Genomic DNA, 12,645 nt, shown 5'->3' on the forward strand with positions numbered 1-12,645 from the left:
AGAGGGAGAGAGAGAGAGATTGAACATCAATGATGATAGAGAATCATTGATCTGCTGCCTCCTGCAGGCCCCCTACTGGGGATCAAGCCCACAACCCAGACATGTGCCCTTGACCAGAATTGAACCTGGGACCTTTCAGTCCACAGGCTGATGCTCTATCCACTGAGCCAAACTGGATAGAACTTGACATGTTTTAAAGAAGAAAATAAAACAGAAGACAAAAGAAAAATGATACTTTTAAGAAACAACGTATACTTTGGTTCTTCAGAAAAATCACTTTAGCAATGACTAGGACAGAAATTACCAGAATAAACTGAATTGCAAGCAAGAGGTACTTACCTAATTTTAGGATCCATGGGGAGATAAATAATAACAAACAAATAACAAAAAAATAAAAACACAAAAAAAGAACATTGTGGAAACAACTGGCATGGCATATTCTTTTAAGAAAAAGAGATCTTATATAAAGTTGGATTTTATAAACTACAAAGTTTCTCACAAGTCAACTCTGTAATAATTATTTGGATGTAGACACTGGCTCAGAATTTCTACAGAAAGTAGCTGTGATTTTTATGTACACCATCTTAACTCATGAAAAGAAGTAGCCAAGAAAACAGGACCTTGGCCAAAATTGACAAAATTCCATTTTCTCTTCTTTAACACAGATTGCCAAGTATTAAAAACAAAACAAAACAATTAGCAGGAAACAAACAAACAAAACCACTGGAAGAGAGAAGAAAATTGATAGAGAATAACTTTCTTTTCTGTTTTCTTTTCATTTTATTCCAATTTAGAATAATACCAGATAGCTGGCAGGAGACAGCTCTAAAAGACATGGTGGCAAAGTGAGGATAGTTTCTTCTTTTGAGTAGATGGACTTACAGTGTTGAATTTATGGTGAGGTGTTTGTTTTAATTATTTTATACTAATTATAATTCATTTTAATTTATAATTATTTGAGATCATTCTTCTTTGACACTTCATTTTGGCTTTCTGTTTGGGTTTGTGACTATGTATTCCTCTATACCTATCAATCTCTAGTGCAGGACAGTGTTAAAGGCTGTTTCTGACTAATTAGATCAGGCAAAGATTCAAAGCCTCCAGAGACTGCCACTGCCTCAGACTGATAGGATTCCAACCTGAATTTAAGTGGAAGCATCTGTTCTGCTATTGTGAACACTCTCTATAACTTGGTTTTTAATTTTTACATCTGATGTACGAAATGCCATCACTACCAGCTACTGCCAGGAGCAGGGGTCATAACTGATGTGGGGAGAGTTTTTTTCAACAGGGTGGGGCAGTTGCTTCTGCCTGGAGGCTAATTCTTATTTTTAATCTCTTAAATGGCCTCAGGGCAAGATGTTTTCCAATAGTGTGTCTTCCCCCAGGCAAGGCAAATGTCTATGTAGGAAAGATGTCCTCCACTGTGTGAGGGAATGACTCAGCCCAGGAAACTTGTAGTGTCTGCCTTCTGAGCTCTATCCCCTGAGTCCCCAGTCCTGGCTTTTGCTCTCATAGCTCCAGTCCACTTCACCCTCCCTCTGCTGGAGCACAAGGTGGGTGGCTGCAGGGGCCTGATGCGGAGGGGGCCAAACATGGCGGGGATCTCCCTTTTCCGCGTCCCTTGAGGAAAGAAAGATGAATGAACCGGTCCTAAATGGAGGCGGCCAGGGATTGAGAAATAATAGAAATAAAGAAAACAAGACACAGAAATAGATTCATGAAGCTGGGGCTGGGTGGGACGCCATCTTTCCTCTCTCATGGAGAGGCAGCATGACAACGACGATGACCCTGAGCCAAGCAGCAGGTTTATTTTATATCCCAAAAATCCAGGAAGTAACACCAAAACTTAGGATCAAAGGAGCTTATTTGCATTCTTAACTAGGCCCCAGCATTACTGGATTTACATATCTAGACCCACCCCTGCTGACACCTGGGCTGCTTTGAAGTCAGAACTGATTAACATGTCCAGCCTCATTGGGGAAGCATGTTCCCAGGGCGTGGCTCTGCCTACACCCTGAGTTCAGCTGACGATAATTAAGGAAAATGCCCAGGTGCCTCCTAGGCGGCCCTGTACAGGTGGCTCCACAGGGAATTTTGTGTGTTGGCCCTTTAAAAGGGTGCCTGAATTTTCAGCTGTTACTCCCTGGCAGACAACACCCCACTGCTTTTCACAGCCAGATGTTATGTGGGTACCCTCCTCAGGTTTGGTGCTCTCTGCTGGGGGGCCTAACTTGGGGATTAGATCCCAGAGTTCTCAGTGGCAACCCTCCACAACTGAGATATTTCTCCGGGACTTCAGTTGCTGTCTGTGGGTGCCCAGCTAGCCCTTTTTTTTGTGCCTCTGCCCCTCCTACCAGTCTCAATGCAGTCTCCCTTTTTGGTCCTCAGGTATCAAAGTTCTCTCCCGTGAGTTTTCCGTTGATTATTCAGGAAATTTTTCTGTATTTTAGTTCTAATACAAGTTTGTTCCTGGATGCATTTTCGTGCAGCATCCACTTATTCTGCTGCCCTTGAGATCATTCTTAAACTTTCTCCAAGTTCCTATATCTTTCAAATTTGGTGGCCTATTTGTTTATTTGTAGGAAGAAAATAATAATAAGAGACTAATGATGAACCAGTCTTTCTGTAGAGACTTAAGAATCTAGGTTCCCTACAAAATAAAAACATGAGCCCTAACCAGTTTGGCTCATTGGCTAGAGCGTCGGCCTGAGGACTGAGGGGTCCCGAGTTCGATTCCGGACAAGGGCATGTACCAGGTTGTGGGCACATCCCCAGTAGGGGGTGTGCAGGAGGCAGCTGGTCGATGTTTCTCTCTCATTGATGTTTCTGGCTCTCTATCCCTCTTCCTTCCTCTATGTAAAAAGTCAATAAAATATATTTAAAAAAATAAATTAAAAAAAATAAAAACATGAAAGGACAGTTTTTGACAAATATAGAAATAAGGTCCTGGCACAGATGAGAAAGGAATATATGGGGTCATGTGACCTTTCTCTATGGAGTTCTCTACCAATGAAAATGACATGCAAATTGCTTGGACACCTGATGATGTCAGCTCCCTGCTGCCTAGAGTATCCTTGACTCTCATACATCTATTGGTCAAGCATCATATTGAGTGGGGTTTGCCAGAGCTCTTTCTCCTTGTGTACCGATTAAGAATCTGATTGAAGATCCTCAAAGTGAAAATATTTCTGGAACCATCCCATGCCTTTTATAGTTCCCGCCCCCCCTTTTTTGTTTTTGTTTTTTTAAGTGAGGAGGGAGAGTGAATTTCTGGGTCACCACTATTTACCTGTTCTGTTGCAATGCCTTGCAAAGGGAGGGCTGGGAAAGGCTGGCTTTCTGAAGGGCTTTCAATCAACACGTGGATGGATCTGTTCTGCTATTGTGAACACCCTCTAGCACTTGGTTTTTAATTTTTACATCTGATGTACAAAATCCCATCACTACCAGCTACTTCCAGGAGCTGGGGACATAACTGATGTCCAGAATGGCGGCAAGTGTGGCTGCAGGATGATTGAAAGATAAGAATTACCAGGGAGAACATCAGAGTAAATAAATCCACTATCCAATTTACTTACCTTTTCACCCAAAATTTTACAGGGACTTTTTTTTTTAAGAAAAAGAAAAATTGACATATGATCTGGGCTCACTAAGTCTAGCAGAGAAATGTCCTCTTCTCTTCCCATCCACACTCACTGCTCATCATCACATGTTTGACTGGCATAGGCTGAATGATAAAGGTTATGTGTACTGGAAAGTAATAAATATATGGTTATATTTATTAAGGTCTGAGAACGCAGTGAGGTGTGTGTTTTAGCACCAAATGATATAAATGGAAAAAAAATGGGAGGAACAGGAGAGAGGGAGGAAGGGGAGATCTGGGCAGGATATGAGTTCCCTTGCAGTTTTATACTTCGTTATAACCACATCACGGTACAGAAGGCAAAGGATGCTCCTGGTGTTTGGGAACCATCTGCTGAGCCTGAGGCAAATTTCACATTAAAACCCAATTTCAGTTGTGACCTAAAATTGAGGAGAAATGCTGTGGTTTGGAATGAATTTCACTTTGAATGTCCTACCCCTACCTGCAGCATTGCAAAGTGAAGCTCATAAGATGGGACGTAAATGAAACAAAAGCCGCGGGAGGCAAACGCAGAGTTCTTAGCCCCCTTGCCACGCCGGGTTTGCTCAGCTGTGGTGTGTCCACAGACCAGGCTTAAGCCCTGATAGGAGCAGTGGTCTGCATTCTGCTCCACCAGCTCGGCTCCGTGGAGCAGAGCTGTGCTTCTTTTCCATTCTCAAACACGACTCCACTTCAGTTTGATTTTTCATCAGGAACAAAGATTAGGAATCCTCATGTAATGAGGGGAAATCCATGGATCATTGTCCTCCAGGAAAATAAAAATGAAAAAGCAGCAAAGAGATAAAGGTCAAAGTAGGCTTGGTTTTAAATTTCATTTCAATACTTATTTTTCTTAAGACCCCATCCCTTCCCTTTTGCAATTAAATAAGGATTGATTGCAATGTACCTGGCTCCAAAGGGTTCTAATCATGTGGAAACAAAGCCATAGAAACCAACTAAGAATACTTGAATAAATGAGTGCTTAGATGCACACACACACACACACACACACACACACACACACACACAGTCTTTGGAATAGGGGGATGAACTAGAAAGACCTGTGTAAAGGTGAACATCTTAAAGAATGCCATGGATATGTTTTAATGATGCACAAGGAGGACCTGAGCATCATAAGTAAACCCACCCTCACTGACACGTAAGCTGAGCTTGGCCCTTGCATTTCCAAGGTCAGGGCCTGAAAGAAGACTGCAGGGCTCCAGTTCAGTCCCACATCCAGCTGACTGCATGCAGAGCACCAGCAAAACCAACAAGTGGTTGAAATTATTGTACATGTTCCTGTCCGTTACTTATCACTATCTGCTTTAGGACCTACAGGAAGGAAACTTGCCAGTCACCCTGTGGACCATTGCTTCCTAATCATGACTGTCTGTGAATTACTGGGGGATCATATTAAAATGTGGGTTCTGGTTCACTGGATTTGGAGTAGGGCCTGAGCACCTGCATTCTAATATGCTCACAGGTGATGCTGACACTGCTGGTCTGTGGATCACATTTTGGAAAGCAAAAGTACAGGACAACCAGTGAATTCCATTATATAGCTGTGAACAATTCCTTATCAAAACTGTGTGTGTGTGTGTATGTGGTGTCTGTGTGTGGGTGCATGTGGTGTGTGTGTGTGTGTGTGTGTGTGTGTGTGTGTGTGTGTTCATATATTAAGCTAATTATGGTGATGGGAGTACTAAATTTGCCAGGCCAGACTTCATCTGAAAGCCTGAACTGGCTTAGGAGGACTGTACATGGAGTCTATAGTATTTGTTATCTCAGGTCTTCATATTTAAAAAATGGCATCTTATTTTGGTCAAAGCCTAGAAGTTTTGTATGGGGGGATCTGTGACACTTTTATTGTCCTTCCTCCCCCGGTCCCCCCTAATATCTCTGAAGAGCCAAAACTTGGATTGCATTATTAGATGAATTATGACTAAAAATTCTGTTTCCTTTTCTGTAACAATAAGAATGCATTGAAAACTCCTTCAGAATTCACTGAAGCACATTGGGTTCAGTCTCTGCAAAGCTGCTCCAGGGTTTTTACAAACCTGTATCAGCCCATTCACAGGTATTCTGCTTTAACAGCTCTGTCAAAGTCTAATTGCTGAGCTTTCCTAGGAGTTGCTTTTCACGATGTAGCATTTTTGTTGCTTTTCTACTATCTCAGCATTTGGCAGTTCAACAACCACTTTTTGAAATCTACTTTGTGTAAAAAATAAAAAGGCTCCTCAGGACTAGAAAGATGCACAAAACCTGGTCAGGTAGATACTGGGTTCAAATTCTACCATGTATGAACCACCTGGCTTTGATCAAGTTGACATTAACTAAGCCTCAATTGACTCATCTGTAAAATGGGGATGATAATTCCTACTTATGTGTAAGGATAGCACAAGATAATGCATGGAGTCCTTAGCATGATCTCTAAGGACTAAAAAAGAAAGCCAAAAACTAAAATTAAAAAACAACAACACAGTAATGGTGACACATTATTATGGTATCTACACTAAAGAATATTGAACACCTAGAATTAGATCCTAAATTCTACAAATGTTGCAATATCTCATTATATATAGAAAACATATTCTAAGACATAAATGACTTACTTTATAGAGTGTGTGTATGTGAGTGTGTGTGTGTTTTCTATAGCCTATAGCAGGGGTCGGCAAACCGCGGCTCGCGAGTCACATGCGGCTCCCGAGCCGCGGTTTGGTGCTCTGTTGACTAATGAGTTTGCCGCCACTGACCTAACCTAATTAAAGAAAAGAGAATGTCCAAGGTGAGGTGCATGTGAAACCTATTATCCCCAGCATCAAGCATATGTTGCCAGAACCGTATTTGTTGAAATGAGTTGAACTAGAGTTTTCACCCACTTTTAAAACATTTATTTTATAGGGCGGGGAATTCCTGTGTTTCTACTTATAACTGTTGAACGAATTTAAAGGCAGAATAAATCTTAAGACCCAGCCAAAAAAAATCTCAGTTGGTCCTTACAGGGACCGGCATTTTTACCAGTGGAGAGATAGCTGAAAATGGGGCAAATGAGTGGGTCACAGCTGTTTAGAGGCTGATTTTTGTGATTAGAGTGTGTGAAAGAACATTTATGAACAAAATGAGTTGCCATTGCCGGAAACTGCTTCTGAGATAAAGGCAACATTATATACTTCTAGAAAAGCCCATCCATTAGATGTGTAAACTTGGAAAAAAATATTTTTCCTTTTCTGGGTTTCAAATTTTTCACTTGTGAAATGAGAGGATTTCACAAATTTAATTCTATCTCTACCATTAAATCATTACTATTATTTTATCTTCTGTTGGGCAAGGAAATTTGACATTAAAAAGTTCTGTCCTCAAATGATTTTTTTTGGTCTTCAACCTAATAAATATCTAGGACCCATATACATAGATGGCTATTCCTAAATCACAAATATAGTGACTAGTATTAGTTATCAAAGGTAGTTAATGAAATTTTTGGAAACTATTATGATTGTTCTATTTTACAGATAAGGGAAAAAATAGGTCAAGTGACTTACACAAGGCCATACACCTGTAAGGAGGTGAAGCCAGAATTTCAATATAAGACTGTTTGCTTTCAGATACTACACTTTGAATCTATAAGCTGTGTTGACACCTTCTGAGTTTTTCATGGTGGAGAGCTGGGCAAGCCAAGACATGAAAACATATTTTGATAAAACTTGTTCCAGAGATGCTGAGTAGATCAACATGATCTCAGTAGAACAGAGATGTTAGGAAATAATTAAAACTGATAGGGTGATGACATACAAAGTGGAGAGAGCATGGTGGAAAGATAGAAGTTTATTATTAGGCAGAAATGAACTTAAACGCTGCTTCCCCAATGGCGGATTTTGCAACAGTGATTTAACTGCACCTCAGTTCTTTCATCTATAAAATGCTTATACTATTAAAAACTTATTAGAGTTATTGTAATGATTAAGTGAGATGATATATATGTGTCTAAAACCTCTACACTGGGGGTCAAAGGGAGGAGGTGCTTAAGGGAGAATCATGGGAGATTCCCATGGGTAGAAATTACATGTTCAAAATTGTTTTTATTTTTATTTTATCACAGTGTCTTAAAATACATTTGTTATTATTATTCTTTGGACACCTGATCTAAGAGTTTTCTCTCCCTGTCTGAATGATATACACATTGATGACAAAGGCAGTCCTTTCCATGGTCTGAGCCCCAACAATAGCCAGGTGGTACCAGGTATATGGTGGCAAAAGCAACACTTCATGAGTGATATTTTGAGGGCATTCCTGTAGCTCAGTATACTGGACTGCAGTAGGGAGATACTGGAAAAAGGGAGATTAGCTAGGAGGCTACTGGGGACAAGAGAAGCATTTCCATTTTAAAGTTATCAAGTCAGCAGTTCAGAGACTGTATTGATTTGCTTTTAAAGAGAATATTAATTTCCCTTTTAAAATGTGGGTGAAAGACTAAACAAATTAGACCTTAGATTTATTTACTAAGATACAGTCCCTGATTATTCTCCTCTTTAAATCATCCCACTGCCATGTGGCAGGCCCTTCCAAGCATTAATATTAATGCTGCCTTACTTCTGGTAGAGGCTGGTGGATGTGGTATCTCATAATTCACATGTAAATGTAAAAAGGGCCTTATACTGTCAACTCTCGTGCCTTTACTCTTCCCATGTAAGGCAAAGGAAAGTTGGATTCTACAAAAGGATTAGAAAATTAATATTTGTCTTAAGAGAAATATTAGCTGTGACACTATTCCAGATTTCTACTTAGGCAAAAGGATCCTTAATGTCCAGTTTTATTTCTGATCACACTTGTGGTTATATGGACATAGTTTTAATACTGTGTTTTTTGGGTTGAATTTATCCTTTCATTCATTCATTCAGTAATATGTGCCTGGTATTCACCAAGCCGGAGATAGTTATCAACCAGTGTCCCTGCTCTCAGGTACAATGTGGAATCTATTTATCTCAGTCTAGTAAAAACCAGCAATGCAAGCTCAAATTGCAATTAGTTCACCCAAGTGATGATAATTGTGCACCTTCATAAAGCAGGTACTGCCTGAGAACTGGAGTTATCTACCAGTGAATAACACGGGGTCTCTCTCAGGGAACTATCTAGTGGATGCAGTAGATACACAAAGAGAACACAGGGTGATAAAGGTTATATGTACTGGAAAGTAATAGCAGCAGTAGCTAGGGAATGTCAGGGAGGGTGAGAGGGCAAGTATTTCAACCCAAAAAGCATTATATGAAAAAGATGAGAGGCAAAGGAGAGTATGAAAAATGTTAATAGAGTAATATTAGTATGTATGAATGTAAGAATGGAATGTAGAAGTCAAAGGGGAGAGATACAAGAGGCTGGAGAGATGAGCAAATTCCAGGAGTTGTGAGCTTGGTACGCCACATCAAGGAATTTGAACTTGGTACCTGATTGTGGGATAAGCTTCTCCTTGGGTTCAGGGATCCAGCTTGTCCTGCGTGATTTCAGTACCCTTAGTGCCTAGTAAAGGCTGAGTAAGTGAATGCACAGGGAGTGGGTGAATAAGCTGGCTGTGTGATGGCAGGTGACAGGGTGTAGGTGGGGTGATAAGGATGTGAAATGGTTTTTCCTTCAGAAAAAGTGCTCTGGCTGTGTGGAGCATGTACTCACAGGGAATAAGGCTAAGGCCAGCAAGCTTGTTAGTAGAGCATCGCATTAATCCAAGCAAGAAAATATGATCTACATATATATAAAATCCTAAGTGACCGGCTGACTATTCAACTGTCCAGCTGTTTGACTGTCCGACCAGTAGCTATGATGCACACTGACCACCAGGGGGCAGATGCTTAATGCAGGAGCAGAAACCACAGGCATGGAAACATGGAACAGAATGATGAATCTCAGAAGGAAGGGGGCAGGGCGGGGGGCAGAAAGAGATTAACCAAAGATATTATATGCACACTGGAGTCCCGGTGTATGGACTTGTGCACTGGTGGGGTCCAGTCCTGTGCCCTTTTGCAATCTGGAACACCCTCAGGGGGTGTTGGAGAGCCGATTTTGGCCCCATCCCCACAGGCAAGCCTGAGGGACCCCACTGGTGCACTAATCCATGCACTGGGCCTCTAATATTGTAATAAACTGGTGAGAATTTTTTTTTTTTTTTTGGCAGTTGGGATTAAGAACACTTTTTTGCAGTCTCTATGTAGTCTTTATATGTTTATATTTTTTGCTTTTGATTTTTGTTTGTTTGCTTGTTGGTTGGTGGGTCAGGTTTTTTTTTTGTTTTTTTTTTTCAGAATTCTCAAATGTTTATATATACCTTTTTTTTTCATTTTTCCTCCAAAGATTTTCCTTCCTCTAAAATGCGCTTGCTTGGTCCCCCCATCAGTATCAGGCACCCAGTGGACACTCAAAAGATTAGTTGTGTTTTAGTAACAGAGCATCATCCTGAAGTATTTACTCTTTAATTATACAAACATTCCCCTTTCCACATATCTCTTTTAGATAATCAGTATTAGCTTGGTATTGAGCTGTGGCTCCAAAGTACCTGCTTATACTATGATTTTTAAGTTTCAAATCTATATTTACAGAACTCTTCGTCAGGCCTTGCTTTCCTCCAATATTGTCTGCTTACTAGTTATAGAAATGATTGAGTGGCATGACACCTCTCCACAGGCTTAACATCTTGCATTTCTTCTCTTTGCTGGCTTATTTCTGGCTAATGAAATCAACACTCTCTGTTCTCTCTGGGAAGGAGAAAGAGATTTTAAACTCCTTGTAGTGAGAAGTTCCTGTTTAAAGCTTAAGCTGACCAAGATTTCTACCTTTCGGTTTACCATGAAGGTTCCTATGTAAATCTAGTACACAATGTCCACAGAAGCAGTTGGAGAAAACTATTAGTGCCATCAGGAAAAAAATAGCAGAGTCATGAAATCATCTCTCCTCAATTTTTAAACTCTCCAAAAATTTAAATCTCTATGCATATGATATAAATGATATAGGGTTTAACAGAAAAAGAGATCATATTCTGTAGCATTTTAATGAAGGAATTGGTTTTAGTGCTGAGCTAAAAGGATGGGGTGTTTGATTAGGGAACATGGTGTAAAAGGAATTTTTGATAGAAGGAAAGGCAAAGATACGGCACAGAGGGGAAGGAAGCATGAAGTTCAGGAAGAGGTGGCCATAGGATCATTGTGGAAAAGTGGTAGGAGGTGGAATAGAAGACTATGTTTAGGTTATGGGACTTGTGCGAAGGACTGACAGGCCTGTTTCTTCTTGGTTGAGCAACAGGTGCAAAGTGGAAAAGCATCACTATGGAGGAGCAGTTTCTATATCCTCTGGTTAGGAATAGAAAGCTTTGCATGAGAGGCAGGGTCTTTGTAATGATCCTTGATCCTTCAAGTAAAGTGTGAAGGGCATTCCACCCAGATGGCAGAATAGTGCCTACAGACTTAGACCTGTGAACCACTAGGTACATTTGGGAATTTTAAAATAAATGGTTTCCACCACCATGTATGCTGCTCCATGCTTGATTCATTATAGGTCTTTCCCTTTGTGAGACCGAAAGACAAAGGCTAAGAAAGAAGCCAAAAATCTCAGCATAACCAAAAGCCAGGCAGAGGAGTTTCTTGTAACAGGATGGGGTGGTGACTGCCAACATTTACTCCTCAGTCATCAAATGTGACCTTGTCCTGGAGTTCCCAGATCTGCCTAATCTTAGGCTCTAACATTTACATATCAATGGTCTCCTCCACTCCTGCATTTTCGTTGTCTTCACTCTAATGCCCATTCCTCCTAGCCTTCTGTTTCCCTGCTTCAATTTCCCCTGCTCTTGGGACTTTTATTTTTTAATCACCTTGTTCCCATTTTGACCATAAGTAACCCTAATTCTGTGTCTATATTTGGCCTTGCTACGTCATGCTGTGAGATTATACATTTTCTTTAAGCACATAGAGGGGTCATTAGACATAAGACATGGCAAAGAGATGTTTCTTTCCTCCTTAAGTGGCTGCTCCAGAGGTCTGAACAATTTACTCTCTCATTGTCATTGTAAGGCTTTCCAGAGAAATGAGTAGCCAGGTTTGTGTCTGGGTTATAGGCAGGAGGAGGACAAGGCAAGGATGGAAAAGGCTAAGGATGGGAGGAGGGCAGGAGGCAGGTAGAGCTGGTGGGCAGTGCCACTCTGCTTGTTGAAATGCTATCTGCTTTGTCACCAAGGGCAGAGATCAACAATTTGCAGGACATGATTAGTACATGAAAGCAAATTAAATAGTTATTAAAGCGAGGTAATCAATTGGTACCTGGAGGTAGACTGTGAGAGGATCTGTCAGTCTCCTTTATTAATTGCAGAAATGCCTTCAGGGGAGCCCTTTCTAAGTATGCTTACTCAGTTACACTGAAGGCCCAATCTCTTAGCAAGTAACCTATCATCATTATTAGCAGTAATATAATAATAACAACAATATTAATAGCAAATATTTTCTCTGGAATGGTAACCCTTAAGGGTATTTATTATTATTACAATTATTATCATGTTTGTTATTAGTGTGAGAAATATCTCTCTCTCATGCTGGGCCTTTATTATTATTTTTATGAGTATTATATATTCTTTAACTTAGGCAAAGAGATTTGATTATGAAGGGACTTTTCTTCTCCCTGAATCACTAGCCTGAAGCCTTTTGTAAGAGAAGCATGACAAACGGATAAAGGGGTGCTATGTGTCATCAGTGGAATGTTGCATTTTCAAATCATGAACAAGGTAGCTGCAATGTTGCTGAATGCTCAATGGATATGAACATGAATTTTGAGTTTTCTTTCATTCCTTTCATTTTATCCAAGAACTAGAGGCCTGGTGCATGAAATTTGTGCATGGGTAGGATCCCTAGGCCTGGCCGATGATCAGGGCCAATCTGTGGGGCAACCGGCAGGGCGATCTGGTGGGGGGGTCCCCCCCGCTGGCACCACCTTGGCTGGCCTGGGCCTGCAGGCTGGGGGTAGCTCCAGCATTGAGCGTCTGCCCCCTGGTGATC

This window comes from Eptesicus fuscus, chromosome 3 (genome assembly GCF_027574615.1).
Source record: "Eptesicus fuscus isolate TK198812 chromosome 3, DD_ASM_mEF_20220401, whole genome shotgun sequence".
NCBI lineage: Eukaryota > Metazoa > Chordata > Mammalia > Chiroptera > Vespertilionidae > Eptesicus > Eptesicus fuscus.